Source organism: Natrix helvetica, assembly GCF_964273705.1.
Source record: "Natrix helvetica genome assembly, chromosome: 6".
Classification (NCBI taxonomy): Eukaryota; Metazoa; Chordata; class Lepidosauria; order Squamata; family Natricidae; genus Natrix; species Natrix helvetica.
In genome coordinates this window covers 47,508,921-47,525,719 of record NC_138553.1, presented here as the reverse complement: position 1 = coordinate 47,525,719, position 16,799 = coordinate 47,508,921, and the positions used below count along the sequence as shown (strand labels likewise).

The 16,799-nt window shown below is 39.4% G+C and overlaps 1 protein-coding gene across 1 annotated transcript in view; it reads left to right on the top strand.

Moving 5' to 3' along the window:
- Window positions 1–16,799, top strand: part of IFNG (interferon gamma) — a 128,029-nt gene that overhangs the window by 24,697 nt on the left and 86,533 nt on the right. The gene's annotated exons all lie outside the window — the stretch shown is intronic.

The following is a 16,799-nucleotide window of genomic DNA, read 5'->3' as shown; positions in this document are numbered from 1 at the left end:
TCTCAAAAACATTTTCAATAACATTTGCCTATCTTAAGAAATGTGTGTGTGTATGTATGTGTATATATAACATTTGCCTACTTTAAGAAATGTGTGTGTGTGTGTGTGTGTGTGTTTGTGTATATAAATTACATTTTCAAATTTTGGATTAAGCCGTTCCTTCAGTTACACATATCAAACAGAAAGATCCATCCTAATTCCAGGTAACTCATTGGGTTTAAGTCACTTCTTCCAGCTTATCTTCATGGAGTAAAATCTTTTTCTTCTTTGGAAGTTTTATCAGTTATAGACCTCTCTTTTTATCATGGAATCATTAACCTTGTTAATATCCTTAAAGAAAATTTCCCAAATTTGTCTTTTTTCTCAATGCTCTTCTTTTAGTTGTGTTGAGAGGTTTAAATTTAAACCATAATGGTAAAAATTAATATCAGGTTCTTCCAAAACTGCAATGAGCACCTCTGCATTTTCAGCTACTTGTGAAGTAGCCTTGTTAGTTTGGTAACATTCTGCACATATTTGCATCTCAAAAGTTATTTGAGATGATTTTTTATAATCCTTGGAGCACAGCTGGTCAACAAAGTGGCGGATTTTATTTAAAGACCTTTCAAATATATCTCTAATACTTTGCTCCATCATCTTGGCTTCCTCTTTTCAGGATCAGAAAATTTTAGCCACCCAAGCAAAGAAGACCAAGCTACAAGTTACTATAATAATAAACTAAAACCACAGCCTTCAGTCTTTATATTTCTCCATCAGCTTTTTTCTCTCCACACTTCCTTATTTGGCTTGCCTTAGCAACCTCCTTCTTTGTTATTTAACACAAAAAGAAATCCCTAAAATGGTGCAAGTCTTCAAAAAGGCGTACCAAGCTGTGACTGAAGAGAACCTCTTTTTAACTTGCCTTTAAAAAGATTAATAGTCATTGAAGATAATTAAGAAAAGAAAGGCACAACTTACTGTCCATTTGAAAGGTGAATTTTAAAATGGTGGCTTCTTCAACCCCAAACAGATTGTAGGCCCTCCCCCCAGCTTTTGGCATGCAGATAGCTTTGCAAATTCCAGAAGCCATTTCAGCTGTATTAGAAGGGTTCCAAGGGGAAGTTCTTCGACTCACTCTGACTGGGTGGGGTCATAAAAACTGAAGGAATGCCAGTTCCTTCAGTTGAAAAGCTGGAGAGCTACGACCTAGGGAAAAACCCTCCAGAGATCTCTCCCCAGTTGTGCATTTCAATTGGCCATCTTCCCAGAAGTGTCCAATTAGCCCTTTCACCCATTAAAAAATGGATATACCAGTAGAACTATTGCAATCTGATAATTCATGTTAATTAATTCAACAATTTTAAATTTAAAAATTGTGTATACAAACACTTTGACGAGATAATATTTTAAGTATAAAAGTTAGCAACAAATGCTCAATTATCTGAAACATAACTTTCTCACGCAAAACATTTTAAATACTGAATATTTTTAGGCATACAGCTATTTATAGATTCTGGAAAAAAATCTGGCAGTTTGGTCTGGTAAAATATTATTTCCAAAGCATTAGATCTCTATGTCAATGTTTTTCAACTTTGGCAACTTGAAGATGTGTGGATGACAACTCCCAGAATTTCCCAGCTGACCCAAACTCCATTCTAAGTAATTGGCAAGTCCCTGTCTGATCCCCTACATCAGCAGTTCCCAACCGTTGTGGCATGGCAGCCTGACTGGGGGGAGGGGGGGATTGTGCTGTAAGCGGTGGGCTAGTGTGCATATGTATGCACACACAGCCCTTGAATGAGTAGTGAGCTGGTGCGCACATGCACAGCTCACCTTGCATGTGCGGTGGGCTAGTGTGGTAACGCCACGGCCTTGGGGTTGGGAACTCTGTCCTACATATCATATTCTAGTTGGATTGCTGGCCCTTGGCTGAACTTATGCTGAACTTTACTATGCACATTACTAGATGATTGTGGAATAATTTAAAATGCCAGTCTACATGATTTACTGCTTAGATAATTTACACTGAGTTAGTTAAATCATACCTAAGAAAATGGCACTTGCATCACCTGGACTGTCCACAGTATGGGAGAATCAAAAAGGTGGTATAAAAAGAGTTTTAGTCATAAACCCACTACTGCATTCTAAACTTTCTTAGTGGGTTTATGACTAAAACTCTTTTTATACAAGTTACATATAAAAAAAGGTGTGGGGATTTGATTGCACAATTGCAGCTACAATATTCACTTTTCTAAAACTTTCTTTTCCAGACCCTCTCTGCCCAAGTCACTTTATAATGTAAGAATCTGTAGGCTATCACACAATTTACTCAAAATAAGATGCCAAAAACTCAAATAATTATCAAGTTAAAACAGAATGATGGTTTCCTTACTTTTCAACAACAATAGTCGTGGTTTTCAAATGTTCGGCCAATAACTTAAAAACTGCCATATACAGCAAGCCTATGGTTTAAGAGTAAAGGACAACATGATTTTATGACAATAAAACTACCTTGTGCCTATCAGAACCTAGGTCTTTGAAGCCCAATTTCTCTCTTCAGAATCTGAAGATTTTTTTTCTATACACAAATTATAACTGACGATGAAATAGATCTTAAGTCTTGAATTAGCCACATATTCTGAAACCTCACACCAGTAGCATTTAATAGTGTCCCATAATGTGTACAAATGGAATTGATTGAAATCTTAGTAGTATGAAAGTCTGACATTTATTTAAAACCATATTAATCAGGTAAGTTTGATGTTGTGATTCCAATCATGCAAAAAATGGGGGTGGGGGGGAATCCAATTTCTTTGCTTCCCAGGAAAATATCATCAGTATGACCATGGACTGCAAATAATTGGAGTATATCATCCATGTGCCCTCTGGTCCCTGAAACATTTTGTTTGGATGAGATTGGGGATATTTTCCTTTGTATACATTCCTAGCTGTTGACTGAATTTGAGGTGAGGGAGCTGCACTTTGGGCTTGCCATAATTCCTGCTTTTTTCCCCTTTCTTATTGTTCTGTTATATGTTGTGTTGTGATGAGATGGTGATGGTGGGGTGTGGGTGTGTATGTGGGTTTTATGTATTGTGGGTGGGTGGGTGGGCAATGTGTGATGTCTCTTGCATAGTGGGAAGGGTTGTGTTTTGTTTGGATTTTTTATACATAACCCGTCAGACTATAGAATTTGAGCAAAGGTTTTAGCCTTAATCAGCTTTAGGGCTAAGTATTAAGAGCCATGTTGATGTCCATGAATAGAGATCAAAGGTTTGCCATTTGTATAGCAGCTTTAAACTCTCTTCAGTGCCAGGCAAAATATTGCCCTGTTTGTTGAGTTTTAAGAATTCTTTTTCTTTTTTAACTCTGTATCTCATTTCAGCTTTCCTTTATGCGAACAGCACATTTGTTTCCCTCTTATTTTACTCCTTCATTAGCACATTTCAAAAAGTGTTAAGTAGCGTTTTCAATACAAACAACAAAAAGTGACAGAAAAAGGAGGGGAAAATACAATTAATGCTAGCCTTCCTGCTATTTTTGTCTTAAGCAGTTACTTCTCTGAGATGGCTTTTAATTATTTCCCACATTTAGTTTTCAACTCTGTGGTACATAGTACAGGCGTAACAAATGTGGATTATAATTCTTCTACTATTTTATTATGCTGTTCTCCTTCAAGAAAAAAAAAAGCACAAACATTCAAGGCATCAAAAATTAAATTAAAAATTAAATTATCCTTGGATAGAGGAGACCAGTACCTTTCAAGCTTTCATAACCTATTAATTCTGGAGCTATGCACAGGGACTTTGTTATTCTGGAACATGGATAAAGGATGGGTTGATCTTCAGTTAACTACCCACAGTGAACTGTTGAGAACTTTTAATCATCAGTGTTCTCTAAAACATGGGGAAAATCTAGCCATGAAATGGATACGTTTCTATTTCATTTATTCTATTGAGAGGTGACTGCAAGATGCAAGCTTTGGTAAAAATGAAAAAAGCAGCTTCTTGCAATTGTGATGCAAACTCTGGTCCTTCTATGCATGCATGAAATATCACAATCATATATAAGGATGGAGCTGGTGTTGTAGTAGTGTGCTGCTGCTTGTGTCATTTTCTCTCCACCAATCATCTGAAAGGGTGTCTCTCATACCATCCATGATTTTTGTTTGTAATTGCCAAGTGCTTTATAAACATTTCTGAAGATTTACATGAATTTGGGGAAATTTTCCCAACTCAAAACATATAGAATTAAATTTTTATCTGTTTGCATCTTCCTAGTTCTATGGGTATGAAGAAACGGAGTCTGCTGGTAGAAACAGAAGGTGGCAATAAGGAAAATATATTTGCCCACATAATTAGAACTGGGGCCCAATGTAAAAAATGAAGCTAGGGGATTTAGAGATTACGCCTCTGTCATGGTCAGATCACTCATGTCTCCGGCTGGACTTCCCTGGCGCTACCCTCCACCGCGAGGAGGCGGAGCCAGTTTGTTCAAGCTGGTACCGCCCCAAGCACTTGATGGAACCGGACAGGTTCCAGACTGAGCTTGGGCCTTTACCTGTAGCCCTGACCCGCGCTCGGTCGGAGGACCTAGTCGACGCCTGGAATAGGGCAACGGCAGGGGCCTTGGACCGGGTTGCGCCTCTGCGACCTCTCCTACGGCAACGACCCACCCGGGCTCCCTGGTATACCGAGGAGCTTAGGGTGATGAAGCGCCATAGGAGACGTCTAGAGAGCAGGTGGAGGTCCTCACGCTCCGAATCTGACCGAACACAGGTAAGAGCCTATTTACGGACCTACCTTGTGGCATTGAGAGCGGCCAAACGTAGACATTGTGCCGCTCTCATTGCGTCTGCGGATAACCGCCCTGCCACCCTGTTTAGGGTGACCCGCTCTCTCCTGTCGCAGGAGACGCGGGAGGCACCCTTGCAGGGAAGAGCAGAGGAGTTTGGGGAATATCTGCAAGACAAAGTCGCTCAGATCCGGAGCGGATGGGCCCCCCTCAGTGGACCGGACGAGCCGACATCAGGGAGTCTTGTGAGTCCACTCTGGGAGGAGTTTGACTCTGTTGCCCCCGAGGATTTAGACGGGTTGCGTGGACGGCTGCGACCCACCACATGTTCAATGGACCCTTGCCCCTCCTGGTTGGTACTGGCATCCTGGGAGGTGACGCGAGGCTGGCTTCTGGGCCTGGTGAACGCCTCATTGAGCGAGGGTTCCTTACCGACTGCCTTGAAAGAGGCGGTGGTGAGGCCCCTGCTCAAGAGGCCTTCACTTGACCCAACGGAGCTAGCTAATTATCGTCCAGTCTCCAACCTCCCCTTTTTAGCGAAGGTTGTTGAGAATGTGGTGGCGCAGCAATTTCCACGTCACCTCGACGAATCCGTATATCTAGACCCACGCCAGTCCGGCTTCCGACCCGGGCACAGCACCGAGACAGCCTTGGTCGCGTTGGTGGATGATCTCTGGAGGGCCAGAGATAGAGGTTGCTCCTCTATCCTGGTCCTATTAGACCTCTCGGCGGCTTTTGATACCATCGACCATGGTATTCTACTGCGCCGGCTGGAGGGGATGGGAGTCGGAGGCACCATTTTACGGTGGTTCGGCTTCTACCTCTCCGGCCGGATGCAATATGTGTTGACTGGGGGGCAGAGGTCAACCCCGAGGCCACTCTCTTGTGGGGTGCCGCAGGGGTCGGTCCTCTCGCCCCTTCTGTTCAACGCATACGTGAAGCCGCTGGGTGAGATCATCCGTGGTTTGGGGGTTGAGTACCATCTGTACGCTGATGATACTCAGTTGTACATCTCAACCCCAAGCCACCCCTACGAGGCTGTCGAAGTGATGTCCCGGTGTTTGGAAGCCGTCGGGGTCTGGATGGGGGACAACAGACTCAAACTCAACCCCTCCAAGACTGAGTGGCTGTGGCTACCGGCGCCTCGGTTCAGCCAGTTGATTCCATCACTGGCCATAGGGGGCGAACAATTGCCCCCTGTGGAACGGGCGCGCAATTTGGGCGTCCTCCTAGATGCTCGGCTGTCAATGGATGATCATGTGGCAGCTGTGGCAAGGGGGGCGTTCCACCAGGTTCGCCTGGTGCGCCAATTGCGCCCCCTTCTGGACCGTGATGCCCTACGCACAGTCACTCATGCACTGGTGACGTCTCGCCTGGACTACTGTAACACTCTCTACATGGGGCTTCCCTTGGGACGCGCCCGAAGACTGCAGCTAGTCCAGAACGCAGCCGCGCGGGTAGTCATGGGGAGTACTAGGTACTCCCACGTAACACCTCTCCTGCGCGAGCTGCACTGGCTACCTGTGGTCTTTCGGGTGCGTTTCAAGGTTCTGATCACCATCTTTAAAGCGCTCCATGGCATAGGGCCTAGTTACCTGCGGGATCGCATCCTCCCACATACATCCCTGCGGCCAATCCGCTCTCACAGGGAGGGCCTTCTCCTGGTGCCGTCCACGAGGCAATGCCAACGGGCGACACCAAGGAGTAGGGCCTTCTCTGTGATGGGCCCAACCCTCTGGAATGACCTCCCCCCCGATATTAGAACCACTACTGACCTCCGCTCCTTCCGACAGAAACTGAAGACACACCTGTTCCGACTGGCTGGTTTGGCATAATTTTAACGTCTATCTCCTGGCATACACATTCTTACTGGTTTTTAGAGGGATATTGTTTTAAATTTAACTTGATATTTTAAACTTTTGTATTGATTTATTTATTAGCTGTACAGTTTGGCATATTTTACCCTCCTCTTATACATGTATTTATATAGTTATTTCTATGTTTTAATCTGTTGTATTTTAATACGGACTGTACACCGCCCCGAGTCCCTTTCGGGAGAGGGGGCGGTATATAAACGCTAATAATAAATAAATAAATAAATAAAAGCTAAGTTTGAAATGTTGAAGAATTAAATTATTTCAAGTAGAGAATTTTTTTCTCTAGAGTAGAGAAAATTATTATTTTTTGTGTATTATTAAAACGTGTGTCTGTTTATTACCTTCAATTGGGCAAAACTGAAAGATATAAGGCAACAATTATTGAACCAGGGTAATCAATGGCCTAATTTACAGAATGTCTGGATCCTGGGAATTAAATTTGGAGAAGTTAGGGCTGCTTTGTGCCTTCCAGTTATAGTTCCCAGAAACCCATAGATTCCATGGCTGCCTCTTACCACTATTCCCAATTTGCTGGTGGCATAATCAAATGGCAGTTGGTTGCTCTAGAACTGAGGCTGAAATTTGAAATCTCTTAATGGTAGGGCTGTCTGGGGAATGCCAGGAGTTACTGGATGAATCCTATTCCTCCCTGGAGAGGCGCAAGTATTGGGGACCCTCAGGATCGAGATTGGGGGTGCAGTTTTGTTTTCCATGGCTCCCATTATTCTTCCACCACTCAGCAAAGTGGCAGGCATTTCTGTAGTTCAGCCAAGGAGGAGGAGGAGAGGAAGTGATTTCCAAGCTCCCTGCTAGCTTCCCATAAGCAACGCTAAAGGGAAAGCCAGCTGGAAGTTGCTCATAGTTCCAATGTGTTTTTTTTTTTTTTTTGCCTACATATGGCTATTCTGTTTCTTTGTTTAGATAAGGAAGAATCTCTGAAATGAGTCATGGAATGTTTTATTATGTAAATTGATCAGCCACCAAACTCCAATGGATTCTGGATCAGTGTACTCTTTTGATCTACTGAATCAATTATCTCCATCATTTTGCAATCTACACAGTGGTTCTCCACCTTTTCTTCATCATGGACCCCCTTTAAATACCTTTGGGGGCCATGGACCTTGGCCATGAACCCCCAAGACTTAACAAGGTTTAAATCATAACATTTCTTCAAGCCTTTGCGAACCACCTATGACACCATGCCCCTTCCCCCAACAAGGTCCGTGGACCACAGGTTGAGAACCACTGATCTACACTAATAATTAATGGCTAGCTTTTAATCCATCCTTAGAATTGTCATAGTACCACCAATTTCCTATTAGGTGTATTTATCTTTCAGATTACTGTACTGTTGGTATCCTCTTTGTTGTATTTTACAAGAGACTATTGATTAAATATTGCAGTCTAAAAATACTGTTTGACTCTTTCTCATTTATACATTATTGCTTTCCCATGGAATGGAATGTTCATTGGGGATTAAAAGAGAACAATTCAATAAGAGCAATCAGCATAAAATAAATAAACATTTTAGTTCCTAAATATTTCATTTCTAATTAAAATGACAATACAAATCAATATACCAATATTTTTGTGCTGAAACAACTGAAAGTATATATATCAAGACCAGCATTGCAATTTTTGAAGCAAAGCTATCTAGTATATGAGCTCATACTAAACAGTTTTGCTGCAAATACCAGTCTGCCTGCCTGCCTGCCTGCCTGTGTGCGTATGTGTGTATGAAGTTATAATGTAAATGCTTAACTTCTAGGGGAGGGGAGGAATATAGTAGGAGGAATAGAGATGAGGTGGCGCAGTGGTTAGAGTGCAGTACTGCAGGCTACTTCAACTGACTGCTAGCTGCAGTTCGGCAGTTCAAAATCTCACCAGCTCAAGGTTGAATCAGTCTTCCATCCTTCCGAGGTAGGTAAAATGAGGACCCAGATGGTTGGGGAAAATATGCTAACTCTGTAAACTGTTTAGGGAGGGCTGTAAAAGAACTATGAAGTGGTATATAAAGTTAGTGCTATTACGAAGTGCTAATATACTATCTTTTTGGAATAATTTGGGTTTAGATCCAGCTTTTAATTCCAATATTTTCCAACTTTTAAATTACCTGCTCCTTTCTGACATGTTCCACAGATGTATTCATGTTCTTGATCAGTCTCGAAAGTCTGTTCTCTACAGAGAGATCCACTTTCCCTACAGCTTTGTTGCAGAAATGCTGAGACAAAAACAAAACAGGAATACACTCTGGATTGTATTAGGCAGTACTGAAACTATTTCAATATAAGGGTAAAATAGTCCTCGTGGCAGTAGTATTATGTATGCTATATGCCTATGAAGGCAAATTTATGACATATGTATCAAATATGACACCAACATTCATCAACAGCCAACATCTATTCTCAAAAGCACATCTCATTCTCATGTGGTGTTTGAAGGCTGCATAGGCTGTATATGAATGGGTTCTGCTTTTGTACGACTTCTGGATCCTTGCAAAACCATTGCGATAATGGAGTATGTTTTTAAATAATTTTTGAAGGCTGCAGAGACTGAAAGAACATTCTCTGAAGCCACTGCTAGAACAAAGGATTGTGAGACCTGGAGCTGAATTATGTAGTCCACAGAGGGCTATTAACAGAAAGGGAACACTGCCTAAAGGTAAGTGAAATGCAGCAGATCCTGGGGATCACACACAATTGGATTGTGTTATTTTAAATGAATGAATATGAAAAGAATAGTTTCTTTTACTGGGGTGGGGGTGGGGTTCTGACATGCCAGTCAAATTAGGCATTTTTCAAATTTTTGATATATCAAACCCAAAAGGTTGGCCATCACTGGTGTATATATTATATACACAATACATTTTGCTGTTGTTGTTTGGACAAACAGTATTTCTTGACTGTGAAAATCTGTGCTACAAAGAGAACACATTGCAATAGGTTACAACTCCCTCAAGTCCTTCAATAGGATATTGTGGTCAATGCTACTATGGCAACCAGAGGTCTCATCAGAATCATACTCCTCTTTTTTAGTAAAACTCATCCATCACTGACCGGGATTTCTGAAGACCAAAACCTGATTCTAAACCCATTCACATTCAACACATTCAAAATAGTGTATTTCCCCTTCTGGACTGCCTTAACCTCCTCCCCCAGCCCAACCGCACCCTCCTCCAGCACACCAATTCTCTGTTTATTTTCTGTTATTTGTTGCTGCACACTTTCAGCTCTTCTCTAAAATCTGCTACCTCCTTTTTCAACTCATTTTGTCCCTACATAAGAGCCTGAAACATTTGAGTAACAAATAAATCTTTTGAACTCTCTCCAGTCCTTTCTTGTGAAAATGATGAAATTTTTGTCTGTTGAGTCGTTGGACTGGATGTAGAAGAAGTCAGTGCCAAGGCTGCTTTGCCTGTAGGTGGTTTTCGGGCCCCATTGTCTAAGTTCAGAAGGAGTATAAATCTTTTGCAAAAGAAATGGCGTCTGTGAAGCACACAGCCAAGCGAGTCCGAGAAGACAGGCAAATCCAAAAGTGAAAATTAACCCTCTGTCACAGTTCCAAGCCAAGAAGTCACTCAAAAAAAAAAAAATCAAATAATCCAAATCCAGAAAGACCACGTAACAGGAGAGGCTCCAAGAGTCCTTCAGGGGGGATAATATAAAGCCAGACTTTCTTCAAAGGTAGTTTCAAAAGGCAGACTTCATTTATAAGTGCGAAGAAGAAGACAGAAGCAGGCCATCTTGGCTCCCCCTTGGAATCAGGAGCAGAACATTAAAAACTTCCATAAAGCTTTCAAAACAACTCAGCAATCAGCTCTTGCAGTTATGATATAAATCTTTTCACATAGTTAGTTCAAGTGGCTAATTCAACTTTTTGCTCGCTCTCTCTCTCCATTCCGAGATTGAGAGACAGTCCAAATGCCACTTTGCCTGAGAGGGGTAGAAGAAAAAAAGCAACCCCCCTCCAATCTTCCTACTTCAAACAGATTGAATCCACAAGTTACAAAAAAGCCGCTGCTCATCAGTTAAAAGCAGTTAAGGAGATTGGAGCAAACTTCTCACCTCCAGCACTTCAGCTGCTGCATGTAGTTAACTCTTTCCTTCCGGAATCCATTCAGTGAAGGTGCTGCTCTGCACCTCCTACGCTCCCCGGCTCCTAAGGCGAAACTGGAGACCCCCCCATGGCTGCCACCTATCCGGGGGGTTCCAGCAAGCCACCCTACGGCAGGTGGTCCCTCCAAGATCGCCTGTGCTCCTAAAAGAAGCCCACCGGAGAAGCGAACAGCAGACCAATGTCCGTCGCCTTCAGAAACCAGAAGTGATCTCCAATCTTGACAGTTTTAAGAAGAGTCTTAAGAAGAGTCAAAGTACAGTAGAATGGATTATGCTTATAATGATTCTTTAGAGTCACATTGGTAATAAAAACAAACAAACTCAGTTAAAGGCGAAAGTCTTTTTCACCACCTCAGTTTATAATTAATGCTTTAATTAACAAAGGTTCTAACACTGTAGGTGCCATCTAGGTGAACAGTCTTAAATCTGTATACTTTTTCCGTAGTAATTATTCAAAACCAGAAAGTCTCCTGTTCAATGAATCCATTAGTCATTTAATTACAATTACATTTTTATTTTCAATGAAAATGGTATATGACCAATTTTCTCAGTAACTGCATATTTAGTTCTATTGCACCTCTTTGTCATTCTGTTGCCATTGACTTATCATTTGCTGAAAAGCTCTGTATTTTTTCTTTAATGCAGATTTACTTCAGTCAAATAAACAGTATAATGACCAAATCAATTATTTCATTTGAATATGTGCTATTATTGTGGTTGATTTGGATAAGTTGGAGGACACCTTATGATTAAAAAACGTAACAGTGAAAATTTGCAATTTCTGCAGAAAATATTATTAGAATATATTATTCTAAGAGCCTCAGGAGATTTTTTTTTCTCTATAGAACAAAAGCAAGGTTGGAGCAAATATGTTTCTTTACCAGGAACCTGAAGGCTGATTTTGGACAGCTCCTATCTAATGCTACCTCCTCCTTCAAGCATGCACTCAAGTACAATATGCAAACTTAAAAGATCAATGTACCATATCTTATTGGTGATGACCAATATAGAATTCTATAACATAAAGCTTAGCTTTAAAATAAAATTGAGCTATTTCTATCTACAGGTGAGAGATGGAATTTGATATGAGCAAAATATGTAAGAACATATCACAATAATAGCTTGAGGAGGCATAAAGGACTACAGTTAATTTGCATAATACATCCATTCTCAGCCTACAATTTACTTGCTAACATTCTGGTCTGAAATCAGAACTTTTAGTCTTCCTGTTTGTTTATCTCATGCTCAGGATACTTAATAGGTAATTTCAAATGTATTGTGCTATCTTTGCTGTATTACACTTTTTCCTATCACTCTAAAACCTCCATGGCTGCATAAACTTCCAAGTATAAAAAGTTATATGAGAAGTTGTCTTCCTAAAGCCAGGCCTTGGGATTTAACTAGATGGTGGGAAGCCAAGGATACATTATTTGATAGTGCATACAATTGTAAAATAAATGATTCACATAAATAGTCTTGGCCATCTTGTGTTGAAGTACTCTAAAAACCACTGGGGAAAAAAGATCACAAGAAATCATCATTTTCTTTGAAAGAATTTTTCAAGATAGTCTTTTATCAAACTGAGTGAGAACTTGTAAGAAAAAGGTAACATTTTACTACTAAAGAGAATATAAGTAATAGTTCTCATCTTGACAATTACCATGCTTAAGGACTATATTAAAATTGGGGGAGAGTCTAAATCACTTGTTTCCTTTGTTCACAGAACTCATTTGTTTTTTCTAAAATGTTCTACTCTACGTCATAAGTATTGCTAGGATAGTACACTTCCTAAGAAAATTGAATCAATATTTAACTTAAAAGAAAATTAAACATAACTTTGGTAGTGTTTTTATTCCCTCTGGAAGAAAGCAGTGACATGAGAAAATCAGGCTCCAAATCGCCTGCAGGGATTATTTTTATTCAGTAAGAGAAGACACAGCTGCGAATATGAAAGTCTATAGCAAAATGTTCTTTGTCTTTCTCTTTAGTGATGCAGCTGTTTCACCAGTATTAAAAATATCAAAGTCCATTCCAAAGGTTGCTCACATCCAGAATAGCACTTGCAAGGGTCAGCTGAAGGGCTGACTGTTTTTTTAATGGAATATGTAAGCCATAATTAAACAGCAAATAATACAGTACGTTAACTAAACTATGCAGGACTTTGTGAAATAACTTTGAGTTGAGAGATATAAATGTTCGGAGGCCAACAGAAATTGAAGCCATGGATAACCAGGAAGCATATTTCTGCTCCTGCCATTCCATACTCTCAGAACAATAAAGGGCAAGCAACATAATCAATTATATCTTGGTTTTCAGTTTCTCTTTTTGACTCCAGATTGATCTCTATTAAAAGGGTTTTAATATTTCAGAGGAAATCTCCTAGACACAGAAGTTGGACATATTATTATCTAGCATTCATTCAATTTGGCTATAACAAAGGGAGAAAAGGAAAGCAAAGCTCCATAAGATTTACCTACTCCTTTTTCTCCTAAGGATCCTTCAACAGCTGTTCCACCAATTTGTAACAGAGGGAGAAGGAGAGATTAAGTGTCTATATAATATTTCAAAATGCATAATGGAACCTCAACTTAGAAATTCTTAGAAATGGTTGCATTGTTTGCATCATAGGGTCTCATATAAATAATGCAAATCACCATGATTTAATGAAAATTCAAGAAGAGCAGATAACTCCCTCTCACAAATGATCCATTAAATTGACATTTTATTATGCCTGAAGACTCTTATTTTTCTTTTCCTCCTCCAGGTCCTTATCTGTTTATGTTCTGCCTTTTGATTGCTTTGCACACTACACTGGAAGTCATTCCAACTGAAGCAAGGGGTATAAATGTTCCAACTAATTAATTATAGATAAATGAAGCTCTACATGTCACCATTTCTGAGAGAGTTTGGCCTAGAGAAGTTGGCTTAAGGTACTTAGAGAAGGGATGCTCACAAGCACTTTTCCTGGAACCTCCTTCTTCAAATAGAACTGTGCAGTGCTTTGTTTGATGTCAAACACTGTTTCTGTATTTTAAAAGTGAATTAGGATAGCAAATGTTTTATCCATACCACTCTGAATGCAAATATCTAGGTAGAAGCGGCTTCCCGCTGATAAAGAACAAGATTAGAGTTGACAGATAACAAAGATGTAGCAGCATGTAGGCATAATGAATGTGTACAATTCCTCCAGGCGTCACATCCTTGCCTCATTGGAACAACTGCTCTGCAATGTATTGCAACAGTTTCTGAATGAAAATTTAGCTATACCTCTCCTTGATTTTCCATGAACAGTCTTTCTTTTTTAAGTCAATTGTATTATTGTATTGTACAATGCAAATAATTCATTATAGGATACAGATAATAGCTGAGTACTATTTATATACAATAGAAACTAGAAATCTTTAGCACTTTGATGATTCAGATAAATTAAACTTTTAAAGATGAGGGGGAAAGTTTGCATCTGTGTAAAATATGATTTCCAAAGTATCAGTGAACTAAGATTGCTTAAATTATATAATTGATACTAAGCATATTGATAAAGTTACAAAATGCATTTAATTATTATATGATATGAAAAATTTTTGAGCTTAGCCCATGACCAGTCTTGATGATGCTCATGTATCATTTTATGTCCTTAAGGATTACTTTAGTATCCCATTTCTATATTTGTCAAACATTTGCATGTACATTTGCCTGAGCCATTGTTTCCCCTGCCCAATAGCTTTGCCATTTCTATATTATGTATCTCTTTTAAAAATTCAATTAGCATTCAACAGTTTCTGAATTCATAAATGTCTCTTCCATTCAGATATAGGACCAAATTTCTCTTATTGGAAGGTTTCCCAATCTTCAGCACCATTCTCTTATTCCACTAGACTCCCTCAAACTGACTCTGAGGAATATATCAGCAGGAGAGTATTATCGCTATCTGACTTCCCTAAAGCATACAACAATTGTACCCTTCTAAATAGAAGATCCTCCTCATGAGGATAAATGTGTCTTCCTTTCAGAGGGACAAAAGTTTTACTCAAAGCTATTGTTGAGTTTGTGAAATCCTTAAAGAGACTTCACAATTCAATGCTGACCTACAATATATTCTTTTCTATTAATATTTGTGAGTTTGCCATTGTGACTTGCTTGCCAGTCCTTTCACACCAATAATATTGGAATCTATAATGTCTGATATTGGTTCATCCTACTCTCAACAAGGCTGTTTGGTGTTGATCTTAGACTGCCCAACTCTGGATCTAGTCTTTTCAGTCTCCTGTTTACCAAATTCAAATTTAGATTGTCTAACTTTCTCTCATTTGCTTTTGGCTCAATTTGGCCATAGCACTTTTAACAAATAAATGTTTTATTCTAATTCAGCACTCTTTGAAAATGGTCTTCTACATTACAGAAGGCAGGTGATTGAACCATCCCTTGCAGATTATATGAAAATGATCTGTCTCAGAATTAATTGACCAAATTAGCAATTTACCATTCCCACAATAAAGAATGTCTGTTCCATAGATCAATAACCAAAGGTGTCTTTGTAACTTCTTTGTATATTATAAACACAGGAAAGTTAAAACACAGTTTCTAGTTTCTGTCATCTCTATCATCATTGTTTTTTTTCTTTTCAAACACTCAAAAACAGTTTGAATCTGTCCCTGAATGATTTTCACTTTTTCTAACTTTAAAATGCTGCAGCTATGCAGAGAACATCATGTGCCAATCAGTGCTTCCTATAAATGACTAATAAGATTATGCAAAACAAAACAACACCAGCTGTCTATTAGTGATCTGCCTCATCATCTATCACATTGCCAAAAATATCAAAACTCCCATCTCCCCCACCATATACCAAAGAAAAGGGAAAGAAATGAATTGCTACCCATTCCCCCATCCATGTTCAATACAAAGCTGTTTGCTAAACTACATATTCTTTTAACCTGCCATTCTTTATATTTCTAAAAATATTTCATCATGTCATCCTTTTCTCACTGCAACCAACATTCATTTCACACTTAAAGAATCTTCATCTACATTTCTACTATGCCCATCATAAATTGAATGCTTTCAGTTTGAACTTATTATAAATAGTAAAGTAATTTTGAACTATAAAGAAACAGTGGAATAATGTGACTTAATGCTTTCTAATCCTGAGATTCTAGATCCATATTGTCATTAGATCAGAATAATGATGTCTATTTTCTTCTTAATTGTCCACAAGGGTAACTATTGATGTTCAGAGATCAGAGGCGGTCCTAAGATTATGGAAGCAGTTTAGATGAGTGTGAGATGGTCATTTCAAAGAAAAGTCCTATCATTGAACACTTCAAGCAATTAGGGCAAAACCATAAAACAAATATTATTTTTTAGGTCCTCAGATAATTTGATTTTAAATAAAAGTTTGTATTCAATTAACAATCTTGATTATATTGAACAGAAGAAATGAAGAAATAATGTCTTCGACATAGTATGTTCATAGCTAGAGGAAATATTTACCAAGAGAAGCATGCTATTTCCATGACTTGGTAGATTTATAGTAATTAATACATCATTTACCAGCTAGTTTACTCCAAGACCAATTATCCTTTGGGCAGATGCATATTTGTATAGCATCCTTAAGTGGCTCCTGCCTCATGCTCCTGCTCATACCAGCTCAATTTAAAAATCTTGTCCAGATTGAGATGCTTTGGCAACAGATAGCAAAATATTCAATCCAGGCTGCAAGCTACCATGACCTCCCACTGGATAATTCCTCTTCTGAGGGATATGCCTATCTAACTTTCTATTCCAGAAATGCAAAGGGGTGGAACTCATACTGTGACACTGCCTATTATGCTGATTTTAATACATCATTCCACTCCCCCGCAGAACAACGCCTTGTCAGTGCAGTAACCCAGGAAAAATTGCTAAGCATTCTGTCTGTTTTCTTCTTCTCTTCACCACTGGACCAAGGCCATGCACAAACAGTTGGTTGGGGTTGCTAAGGTTTTGTGTTTATGTGGCTACCCATCATTTATAGATTTTATTTTACTTATAGATT